This window comes from Arachis hypogaea, chromosome 18 (assembly GCF_003086295.3).
Source record: "Arachis hypogaea cultivar Tifrunner chromosome 18, arahy.Tifrunner.gnm2.J5K5, whole genome shotgun sequence".
Taxonomy (NCBI): Eukaryota; Viridiplantae; Streptophyta; class Magnoliopsida; order Fabales; family Fabaceae; genus Arachis; species Arachis hypogaea.
In genome coordinates, this window is record NC_092053.1 from 124079941 (window position 1) to 124092228 (window position 12288).

Consider the following 12288-nt stretch of genomic DNA (forward strand, 5'->3'; position numbering starts at 1 on the left):
ACATCACCGCCTAGGCCGCCGCCTCAGCAGCATGACCAGTAGGACGACGACAAAAACTTTCAATGACTAGGGTTTTTTTATACATTGTTTGATTGTATCATATCCTCTATTATTTGACTTTTTATTTTATTTGTACACTTGATAATTTAACATATTTAGCTTCTATTATTTCGAATTTGACTACTAATTGTGCAAAAAATAAATTTAAATAAAAATTTTAGAATTTGACCACTAATTTCATAAAAAAATATAAAAAAAATTGAACTTACCGTCGGATTTTTCAAAGGAAATATCCAACGGTAATAATGTGAGAACAAAACAGTTTGGCACCAAAGTTACCATCGAAAAAATTTGTTGGTAATTGATACCAGATATTCGTAGCTTAAGAAACCAATTCCGCTACTAAATCTGCCACAAGTTACCGGCAAAATTTATATCATCAGATTCGAAAACCGACAAAAAATCCGACGGTAAATTTATTATGAGTGGATTATTTTCATTTTTTTTGCCGGTAAATTCGACGGTACTCAATAATTTTTCTATACTGTTGGTAATCAAAAGCTTTGCCAACGTATTTTCTTAGTTTATTCAAGATGCCGAAGACGATGGCAAAGAAAATTATTTCATTATAGTCGAGATTCTTCTGGGTGGGCATAAGGATAAAAGAGCAATACCTACTAGTAACTAGAGTACAATACAGAAGTCAAAAGAGCATGGAGAACTGGGTATTGGTGTATTAGAGATGAAAAATGCTACAAGGTTGTTTAAATAGTAGTGGAGGTTCTCAAAGGCACTTTGGAGAAGATGGTTAGTTCTTGTTATAATGTTGAGTTGAATAGACCAGTTGCTGAACATACAGATAGAAATTCTAATGGGCCATAAAAGGACATAATTGGAATGATGGGGACAAAAAAAACACTAGATTTTAGAAGGATGTGTGGCTAGAGAATAGATCTTTACAATAGAAATTGACATATGAAAAAAGACATACTAAACAGGAGTTTACAAAGTGGTGAATTCTCTTATAGAGTGTGAGCACATCTGACAACGAAATTATATTTTATTTAAAAAAAGTTATGAGACCTACTTAACTTATTATTCATTCTTACTCTCTCTGTATTCTCTATACAGTTTCACTGTGTAGAAGTGTTCATGGGTCGAGTTAGTTCGAATTGAAGGTGAAATAAGATGGTTCAGTTTTGTGTCTTTTGGTGAGTACATATGAACCACAACCAAATTGATTAAAACCAAGTTGGTTCAGTTCTGGTAATTGGGTACTCGATAAATAAAAATTCATAAACAATTGAAAAAATGACAATTTTTTTAAAAATCCTAAAAATATAATAAATATGTAATATCAACCAACAAGTAAATAATACTTTATAAGAAAATACCCATAATAATCCATAACTAGTTAAATACTTAAGTCATTGTCGTAATCGAAAGTGTAAACACATTAAATTCCAAACAATCAAAAACCAAATAACAAACACATTAAAATCCAAACACAATACATTCTAAACACATTAAAAACTAAAAACAAGAGTGCAATAGTAATTAGCTTTCAAAGTCTTCATTCTATAATCTTTCATTTCATCAACCAAAGCATGTTCAAGAGAGGTGTTGTGACCTTCAAAAATTAGCATATAAATAAAGATGTTAGCCAATGTCAATATATAAAATTGATTAATTAAAAGTATAACAATAAACAAATAATTAGTAAAAAAATATTAACCTCAAATTATTCTAAATAATATCAACATCAACGGCTTCATTAGATATTGATAAAGCCGAAAACTCTACAATAACAACAGTTAAATTATGATTAGAGATTCAAAATAACAACAATTACATAATGAATTAAAGAAATATATATAAAAAGTATTTACCTAGTTCAAGTTTTTCTTGGTCCTCAAGTTCTTTCTTTAAATCATATACCTTCTCTTGAGTCCTCAATCAATTTCGTATGCAAATTAGAGACTTGACATTAGAAGGATTCAAAGAGCTTCTAAATAGGTCAAGCACACGACCACTAGTGCTAAATCATGATTCAGAAGACACGGTAGAGACGAGAATAGCCAACAAATCCCTAACCATGTGAGAAAAAGCATAATAAATACTAGACTTTGCTAGGTAGACAATAGCTTTTGTGAATAATGTGAATAATGGGCTCTAAAATTGGCCCAATAAAGTAAAAACACACTATACCTTCAAATTATCCACCTAAATCTTAATATTAGGATAACCATCCGCACACCTAGTGAAATGAACATCCGATATATCCATTGTTCATATTGTTTAGTATTTTCATTGTCTACCTATATTTTTCCATACTTCATTAATTTTAATTTCCACCAATAATGCAAAATGTCAAAACCAAGAATATTGTCCTCCACAACATCTTCCATATATCTTTTCAACTTATTCCTACTCTAAATCTTGGTTGTGCTTCACTTATAAACTCTCTAAAGCCTTAAGCCTCGACAAATTTAAAAGGAAGTTCATCAACAATTATCATCTTTGCAAGGGCAAGATGAATTTGCTCTTGATTAAAATCAAAGTTTTGAAGACCGAACCGGTCATCGAACTGCTCTAGCTACTAGTTCACTGGTTTACTAGTTCAACTGTAGTTCAACCAAAAAAATATTTTATAATAATAAATAAATAAAATATAAATAAACACACTAAAATATAATTACAATCTAATATAAATTTTAAAATATTATCTAAATTAAAAGTACTACATAAACCACAATATTATAATCTCATTCAAATACAAACTCAAAAGTCAAATAACAAAAAAAAACATAAAATACCAACATCCAAGTTTGTCATAAATCATCAAAATCTACAATCCAATAACAATATCACAAGCTTACAACAACCCATAGCAACCCAGTAATCTCAACATAGATAATTACATAATAAAAAAAATTAACAATAGCAATGATCCAATATAAAATATCAGAATCAAATCAATCAATTAAAAAATTCAGAAATCAATATTCAATATCATCTTCAATCTTGAACCGCAATAATGAAAAATCACAAATTAACTAACAAATTAAAACAACAATTAGTCAATTACAGTTAAAGAAACCTTCTAGAGGAAGCAGACTGAGCACAGAGTGGGACAAGAGCACGACGGAAGGGTTGACACGGCTGAAGGGCTAGAGCACAGTAGAACAGATTTGGCGCCGGCGGGATAATTGGCTATGCGATGGAGGCACAAAGCGAGACCAATTGCAGTGGTGGCGGTGGCTTCAAAGTTTGAATAGTGGCGGAGACGATGGCGCGGTGGGACAGTGGCTGCACGGTGGAGGTACAAGGCGATACCAGTTGCAGTGGTGATGGTGGCTTCAAAGTTCAAATGGTGGCAGAGACGATGATAGTGGGGAAGGCAGCTTCTAGAACTTGCAACAGCGGCGGTAACAGGGCGGTGGATGGACGGAAGTGAGGGAGTGAGGGAGGAGCTCAAGATGAGAGGAAGGAGAAGGAGTGAGTCACTGCCTGAATGACTGAGTGAGAGAGACGAAGTCACGAGGACGAGGATGCTGTGCGTTTTGGACTTTTGGTTAGGGTTTCTCTACATAAACGGCGACATTTTAGGCAAAATTCTGAAAATCGGCTGGGTTCCAGTTCAGTTCGATCGACCAGTTCGACGGTCCAATTGTGGTTTTTGAATTCTGCGGTTATGGCGTCTGACCGATCCGCTATTTGCACCGGTTCACGGTTCGATTGGCCGATTCGTATCGGTTTTCAGAACCTTAATTGAAATCAACAAGATTTATACTAACAACATTAAGGTCATCCTCAAATTGGCTCCCAGGTAAAATGGTTTTTTTTTCAACTTGCTTATGAGGGTTTTTAGTGCAAATTCTCAACTATTTATGCAAGTTTGTGGTACCATGACTACAAACTATTGCATGCATATTATTTTTTACAATAGTTACAAGTAGCTTAATTTGGAGAACTTATAGAAAAATGAGCCTAAACACAACTAGGTGTCCTATTGGATTTACGTTTTATCTCTTTTGGAGGCTCAACAATGGTTTTAGCAGTTTCAATCTGTGTTTGTATTTGCGCATCAGGTTCTGATAGAAGATTTGAGGCAGGCAGTAGTGAGGAGCTAGGCTCGGTGATGTTTCACTAAAAAATCCTTCTTAATTGCTAGTGGGAGTGGGCTATGTGATGCTTCCAACAATATCATCGCTAATAGGGTTAGTTTTTACCATTTTTCAAGCTGCAAAAAAACATAATAGAATATCAGCCACATTTTTTTTTCAGAATAGAACAATTTTTTTACATAGATTTTTTATAACTCAGAACATGGATTTCAACAAGAACTCAATTTGGTGTATTCTTTTTACAATACTAAATCACCAATTTTGTATAACAGAAGTGCAGTTTGTACAGGACAACCTCAAATTCTCAAAATAAACTAATTGAACAAAAAATTGAACAGAAAATAAAAAATTAACAAAGAATATTTATAAAAAATTAACAACACTTAATACTCAAAAAATTAGGTCAATTCAACAACACTTAATAAAGAATATGAACAAAAAATTAATAGAGAGTCAAAGACCATAGTTGAACCAAAACTCATAGACTCGGACAAATAGGGGAAGACGATAAAAATGGATCATTGCATGATCAGAGAAGACAACCACTACATACCGGACGAGATGACGCTGTTGACGACATACATGAGGACAACATACGCTGGAGATGCTGGCGTCACTGCCTTGAGTGAATGAGTGAGTGATCACCATAAGTGAGTGAGACTTCCTTCAACCTTCAACCGCCGCTGTGAGGGAGTGATAGTCGATTTATCACTTGTCACTGTTAGTGAGGGAGTGAGTAAGGGTGTGAGTCTGGGAGCTCTGTTAGGTTCTTTTGATTTTGGGGGAGAGAAAGTAACGATGGATGTCGTGCTTTGGTTTTATGGGTAGTTAAACTTCAGTAATATATATCACTTGAGTTTATATTTTTTTATTTAACAGAAAAGTAATCGGATTCATAGGTTGATTTAGGTTCTGTTATCCCAAAATCAATACCTAGACCAATTATAATTGGAAGTTATTGGATCTGACCTGATCATACCTTATTACCCATCGGTTCCAAAACTAATTTAATTGGTTCAAATTAGGACGTGAATACTGTATCACTCTGCATAAGAGTAGACACCTACAATGCTGCATCTAGGATCCCCTTTGATTAACAAATATTTAAAAAAAACAAAGAAAATATAATTAAAATTTATAAAACTACAATTTCAACGCCACCAAATAAAAGAGCATCAATAAATAATAGGAGCCATGGCTAAAATTAGATTAAAACAAGATTCATTCAAAGTCCCTAGACCTACTACCCAAAAAGAATAAGAATAAAAAGTTCAAACAAAGTAAAGGAAGCCTAGATGCGAGAAGTTGAGGAAGTTGCAAAACAAAGGCAAAATCGAGGCAGAGTAGAAAGAAGTTAGCAGTGGCAATGGCAAGGAGGGTAGCAACATGACGGTGGCGACTTTCGATTTCGATGGCGATGGCAGTAGCGCGGCTTTACCCTTCGTCATCACCCTCTCACGACCTCCATCGATTTTCTATCCTCTTCACAACGCTTTCTCTCTTATTCTGTCTCTTTCTCTTTCTTCAGGCTAGGTGACAGCAAATCTCTCCCTGTGTCTGTTTCATTTCTCTCTAGCAAGTGGCAACAGAGTTGGAGAAGATAAGGAATAGAGCTATCAGCTTTGGAGGAGGACCCTGTTCTTCTTTGTGGGAGAGAGTTTGAGAGTGAATGGTGGTAAGTGGGTGGAGTATCGAATATGCTGGGACTGGAATAGAAAATGGAGTGAATAAAACTTAGGGTTAAGGTAAGGAGGTTGGGTTGGGATCATAGTTATTAAAATTGGATCGGACGGGCACATTCGATTGAAAAATTTGTGAATCAAACCACCAATTGGTCTAGTCCAATAGGAAGACCTTTTAAGGTTAGGAACTGGCAAAAACCGGTTAAAACAGGTTAAAATTGGTGAAAACCAATCCAATCGAATAGTTAAGAAAAAAATTTTAAAATTGATAAAGATGTGATTCAAACTCAAGTCCTCTTTGGCTGCTTTTGTTTACAGGGACGAGACACTGAGATAAGAATACAGAGATACAAAATCGTGTTTGACAGATGAGACAAGGACAAAGACATTGTGTCTAGAGACACTGAATTAGTTTATTTTATATCCATCCTGATAGAAAGGACACAGAAACACTAATAAGGGACACAACTTATTTATTTTTTTCTTTCATTATTCTTATTAATTTTTCATAATTATATTTTTTATTATTATCTTTTTCTTCTCAAATTTTTTGAATAAAAAAAAGAGAATAAATTAATTTTCATAATTTGTTCTAGTTTATTACCAAATAGAATACAAGAACACAAAATTTTGTGCCTCTGTCCTTTGTGTCTTGTTCTCAGTGTCTTATCTTGTCCTGTTCTCAGAAACAAATGTAACCTTTGTTACTACATACTCCTTTTATCACTAAGCTATGTTTTTCCTTGATATTTTATATGCTAATTATTAATTATATAGTAAAAATCTTCAATAATTTTGTTAGATATTATTTTAATTTATACTCATTTATATTTAAATTAATTATATTTTTTATTATTCGTAATTATTAATATAAATATAAATATTATTAAACATGTATAAATAAAAAATAATTACAATATAATTATTTTTTTATGATTATATTATATTTATTAATATTATTTTTTTATAAATATATATAGTATATAATAATATAATAAATATAAACTAATTAGTTAGTTATTAAAGTGAACAAAATACTAAAATTTATATAATTATTTAATAATAATTAGATTATAACTTGTTGATTATAATTTGTTGAGGTTTTGATTGTTTTAAAAATATTAGTGAAAATTTGTATTTTAAATTTTAATTTTAAAATTTTGACTATTTTATATTTTCATTTACGTGGAATCGATTCACCTAGTAACTTTTCGATTAAACTAGTAAATTAGTGAACTAGTAACTTGGACGGTTTGATCACCAGTTTAGTTCTAACAACTATGGATAGAAAATTAGATTTCTTTTATATATTAAAAACTGCATATTTGGACTGAATCGTTAGTAAAATTGATTAGTATAAAAAAAAAGTAAAATAAAAGCAAAGTGTCTGTCTTGTCCTGCCAAAGCCTATGTGCAGGCCAAACGACATGAGTTAAGCAGACATTATTTTTTGGACAGTTTTAATTTTTAAATATCTAATTCGATCGGTCTTTTTTAGAGAACTAAACGGACTAAGTTGTAACTTGTTTGCCATCCTTATCCATAACCTAAAATTTAGTGCAAGCTTTAAAAGTATTACTTATAATTCATTTTCATAAATAAGTATAACAACTTTCTTGTCCTCACAACCATTTATTATAGTACTCAACTCATTATTTTTAGTTTAAACAAATTTTTTGTTCTTATAAAAGTACTATTGTTTAGTTTTAGTCTTATAAATATTTTATTTTGATTTCAAGACAGCAATGCAAAAGCTAAGCCTTGTTTTTTTAATGTTTTTATCAAGCATATAGCTTTACTTTTTTTTCTTATTTCTTTTGTGACAATATATATTAATTATATATCAGTTGTCAAAGTTAAATAGTATTATTGTATTATACAATAATGCCTGTTGTAAAATTCATTGCAATGAGGTAGTAAAGCTTAACGAAAGTAATAAATTACAAAAATACTATGGGTACAAAAAGATTAACTATTAAAGCACTCATTAAATTAGTCATTATGTATTATATATAAATACATTAATTATATATCTAACTTATGTTTAATACATATTTTATATTTTAATATATATTTTATATATATTAATAATTAATGGTTGATTTTTGGTGTACATATAACATAATTAAATAAATTATTCTAAAACAACTCTTTGTTAGGATTAAGTTGTAGCTCCTAGTACAATTAAGAGGACATATAGACTAATTGGAGAATATTCCTAGTTCTAGTATTATATTTCAAATATTATTATTATTATTATTATTATTATTATTATTATTATTATTAAAAGAAGATTATAATCTTGTATAAAACCTATTCTACCATAAATTTTTTATTGCAAAATACAACAAAGAGAGACTTATATGGCCAGAAACGGTGTGACACGAGCAACTACAATGTTGATAATTGGAATGTTTATATGTTTTGCCATTGCTGAATTTCATAACACTATTCTTGAAGAGCCTTTGTCTCCGTTAAATTATTATATTGCAACAGCTGATGAAGAGTTAGCAAAGTGTATTGCTGAATGCAATAGACGTTTTTTGCCTGGTACAATGAACAGCGACAATTGCATTAGGAAATGCCATGCTAAACATAAGTTCGGAAAATAAAGTTTAACAATGGTTAGTATCTAATTTACAATGATGTTCTCTTTTTTAATTTTTTGTTTTCATAAGTTCGTGTTTAAGTTTATATTATCTTATATATGAATATATGATGCTATGAATTCTTCATCACTTTTTATGAAGTTTAAGATATCAATGAAATTTTAAGAAATTTCAGAAACTAGTAATATTTACAAGTAGGCCTTAATTATAGTTTATGAAAAATACTTCAAAACTTGATTTTTAAGTTTTATTCCTTTTTTTTTTTTGTGCTAGACATTTTACTTGGTTCCTCCTATATTTTGGGCTTCTTTGAGCGCCATTTTTAAAAATGATATTTTTTAAAAAGATTTTTTATAAAAGTAAAAGTAATTTTATGTTTGGATAAAATAAAATAAAAATACTTTTTTGTTCATTTATTATGTGAAAAACATCTTTTTTTTAAAAAAATATGTAAATTGTAACTTCTCAAAAAAATTATTTTTTTATTTTTCTAATATTTTTACTTTTACTATTAGAAATTTGCCAAACATACTAAAAAATAGAAAAAGATATTTTTTTATTAAAAAAGATCTTTTTTTATCAATTTAATAACGTCCAACAAACACTTTGTATTATTTCAGTTTAAGGTACTCTATATATATACATATTGAATAGGTTTAGGGGAAGAAAACTGATATTTTTCGATAATTTTTACTCCAAAATCCAAAGTGCCTGCTTTACAATTTTATTACAGCTTAAATTTAAATGAATCCTTCAGCAAATAGAAATATATTTAAACACTTCGATTGCATTAGGAGGTAATTCACACAACTTATTTTAAATTCCAAAAGTTTAGTTTAGTTTGATTTGGATTTTTTTTAGAAATTGCATTAGATCTTCTACCTTAATTCAGATGTGCTTAATTTCATTCTTTGGGTGTGAAGAATTTTGTATGTGCTTAGTTGATTTTTTTATTTTTGTTTTGATTCTATTATGATTTTGTTTTGAATATATATTGAAAATTTTCAGGGATACCATTTTGAATTTCAAATGGAAAAGAGGGAAGATGTGAAAGACATTAATTTTGGATGTGTGTTTCTATAATAATTAACTGGTCCCATTAAATATTGCCTGAGCAATAATTGATCAGTGTTTGTTTACTTAATTGCACTATTTCTAAAAAGGGTTAACTAACGTGCGTTCTTATATATGTCTTAAAAATTAAAAGTACATAATAAATTTATCGTTAGTAAAAAAATTTATATATTTTTAATAAAAAAAAATTTATTTATAAACTTAAACATGTACCCTAAATGTACATATTAACTAAACCCTTTAAAAATGTTGTTCTTCAATTATGTTTGAGTTTTCAAACTTTAATTATACCTTTTATTTGGACAAGAAGTGAGATAAGCTTCTCTTTAATAGTTTGATATGTTAAGCTCGTAACTTTGTAAGTTGAGTTTGCATTTAAATTTTTACGTTCATGTATTAAACGAAGCGAGTTTGAATTTAAATAAGTTTAAATCATTAGTTCGTGAACTGGTTTAATTATATATATATTTGAGTAAAATGATAACTAGATTTTTGAAAATTTAAATTTTAGAATATTTAGTTCTTAAAAAAAAGTATTAACCAAGTCCTCTATAAAAATAAAGGTAGACATATATATCCTTCAATAAATGGATAGTACGAAATGAAATGGAATTGTCTATGTATTTTGTTATCTACAATGCATGTTTTATTGTTGTCACATGAGTATAAAAACGATATAATTTTTTGACAGTGAAACATTTATTATCTTTTGAATTTTCATATAACCTTTATTATCAAGTGCTCTCTATTTATCATGAATCATATCAAAATAGGTAAAGTTTTACTCCAAAAATTGTTATCTGTATAACGATATTTCATAAATAAACATGTCACAGTAGGTAACGATACATATAAATATTACCGTTAAATTTTACATGATTAACTAATAGAAAGACATCACGTGTCCACTATTTACTAATTGAAAGACATCATCCAGCATCTACTGGAGTTGCCTACCCATCCTATAGTCGAATATCTTTCGAATGGCCAGGTGGTGTTCAATATTCCAAATAAAGTGCAGCTGCAACAAAGAAGCTTTAAATTCAATTAAACAAGATAAATAGAGGATATAAACTAATAAAAAAGAATTAAAATAGAAACAATGAAAGTAATTACCACCCATTTCTCAAACTAGCACTGCCTGGTCTTAGCAAAAATTTTCGTGTAGCTGGGCCAAGGCGTGTCGTACATCAGTTTGGTAATCTCCTAAGTATACACGTTCGGGTTTGGCAAAAACGTAACAACAACAACCCACAAACAAAAATCAACCTAAATCCATTAAACATGCTTTAATTTTTCAAGAATGTCAGCAACAATAGGAATCATAATCAACAAAACTAGAAAATAATAAACAGCAGCATTCTAAATCAACATAAATTCACTAAACAGGAATTAAATTTTTAGGAAATCTCAACAACAACAGGAATCATAATCAACAAAACTAGAAAACAATAACTAGAAGCACTTCAAATCAACCTAAATCCACTAAACAGGAATTAATTTTTCATAAAATCTCAACAACAACAGGAATCATAATCAACAAAACTAGAAAACAATAAACAGCAACATTCTAAATCAATCTAAATCCACTAAATAGGAATCAATTTTTCAGAAAACCTTAGCAACAACAAGAATCATAATCAATAAAACTAGAAAACAATGACTAGCAGCATTCCAAATCAACCTAAATCTACTAAATAGGAATCAAAATTTCAGGAAATCTCAGCAACAACAGAAATCATAATTAATAAAACTAGAAAACAATAAACAGAAAATACATCAGCATTGAATGTGATACTTACCCCGTGCCGCCATTGTAACACCCTAATTACCCTAAGCCTTACCTCGCGTCATAAAGCAAATGTTAATCAAAGGTTACGACAGTTCTAAAGCTTATACATATAATATATAGAAGAAATAATATATTCTAGAAGTCCGATGAAGGATACAGCTCAAAAACAGGATTTGAAAAGCGCAAAACGTACTCACGAAGCCACAAACTTAACGCACAAGATATAGACATAATATAACAAAATATAAGAGTATAATAGCATAAAGAACTAGCCTCGGCTCGCGTAGTTTAAGCCGGCTAGCTATATACAAACAATACAGAAACCTGATAGTCAAAAATAGCTTATACAAGTTTTTCCTCTCAAAGTAAGCTCCTAGGCAAAAGTAAATACAAAAGTGTGAGATATAAACAAAATAAGCAAAAAGACCCCAAAATGTATCCTGGATCCTCTGCTCTGCACCATCGAAGCAACTCACCGAGGTGGGTTGCGACCTGCATCTAAAAAACAACAACAGAATATGGTATGAGAACTGGAGGTTCTCAGTATGGTAATAGTACCCAGTGATGTAAGATATAAGACTCCGGGACGCCAGAGGCAATCCTAGAACTTCATATCCATCACAAGATTCATCTTAAGGCATAACTAAAATAGTAAAGCATAACTTAAATCCTTAACATAAAAGGGGTAATCTAACTTAGGGGATTTTCTAGTCTAACAGTTCTCCGCTGTCCTACAGCCTTCACCAATCTATCCTCCATGCGATCCCATCGCCACCGCCTTCCGAACCTCCTCAATCCCAGTAGAAAACACAGATAATATCAATGCAAGTAAAACACAAGTATAGGCATATATGACAAGTAATTCAAGTAGGCAATTTGGCATGTTATACAATTAGGCAAGCAATTACAAGTCGACAAAGCAAACAAACAGATAGAAGATGCACATGATGAATGTCTGTCCTATTGGCTGTGATATCACATTGTCGGTTCAACTGTCAACCCGA

General features: G+C 30.5%; 1 long non-coding RNA gene across 1 annotated transcript; it reads left to right on the forward strand.

Annotated features, from left to right (window-relative positions):
• The first annotated feature begins 8150 nt into the window (after positions 1 to 8150).
• Positions 8151 to 9591, forward strand: LOC112772174 (uncharacterized). Its single transcript, XR_003187407.2, has 2 exons — positions 8151 to 8433; positions 9427 to 9591. It is a non-coding gene; the product is annotated as an uncharacterized lncRNA (long non-coding RNA).
• Positions 9592 to 12288: the final 2697 nt, after the last annotated feature.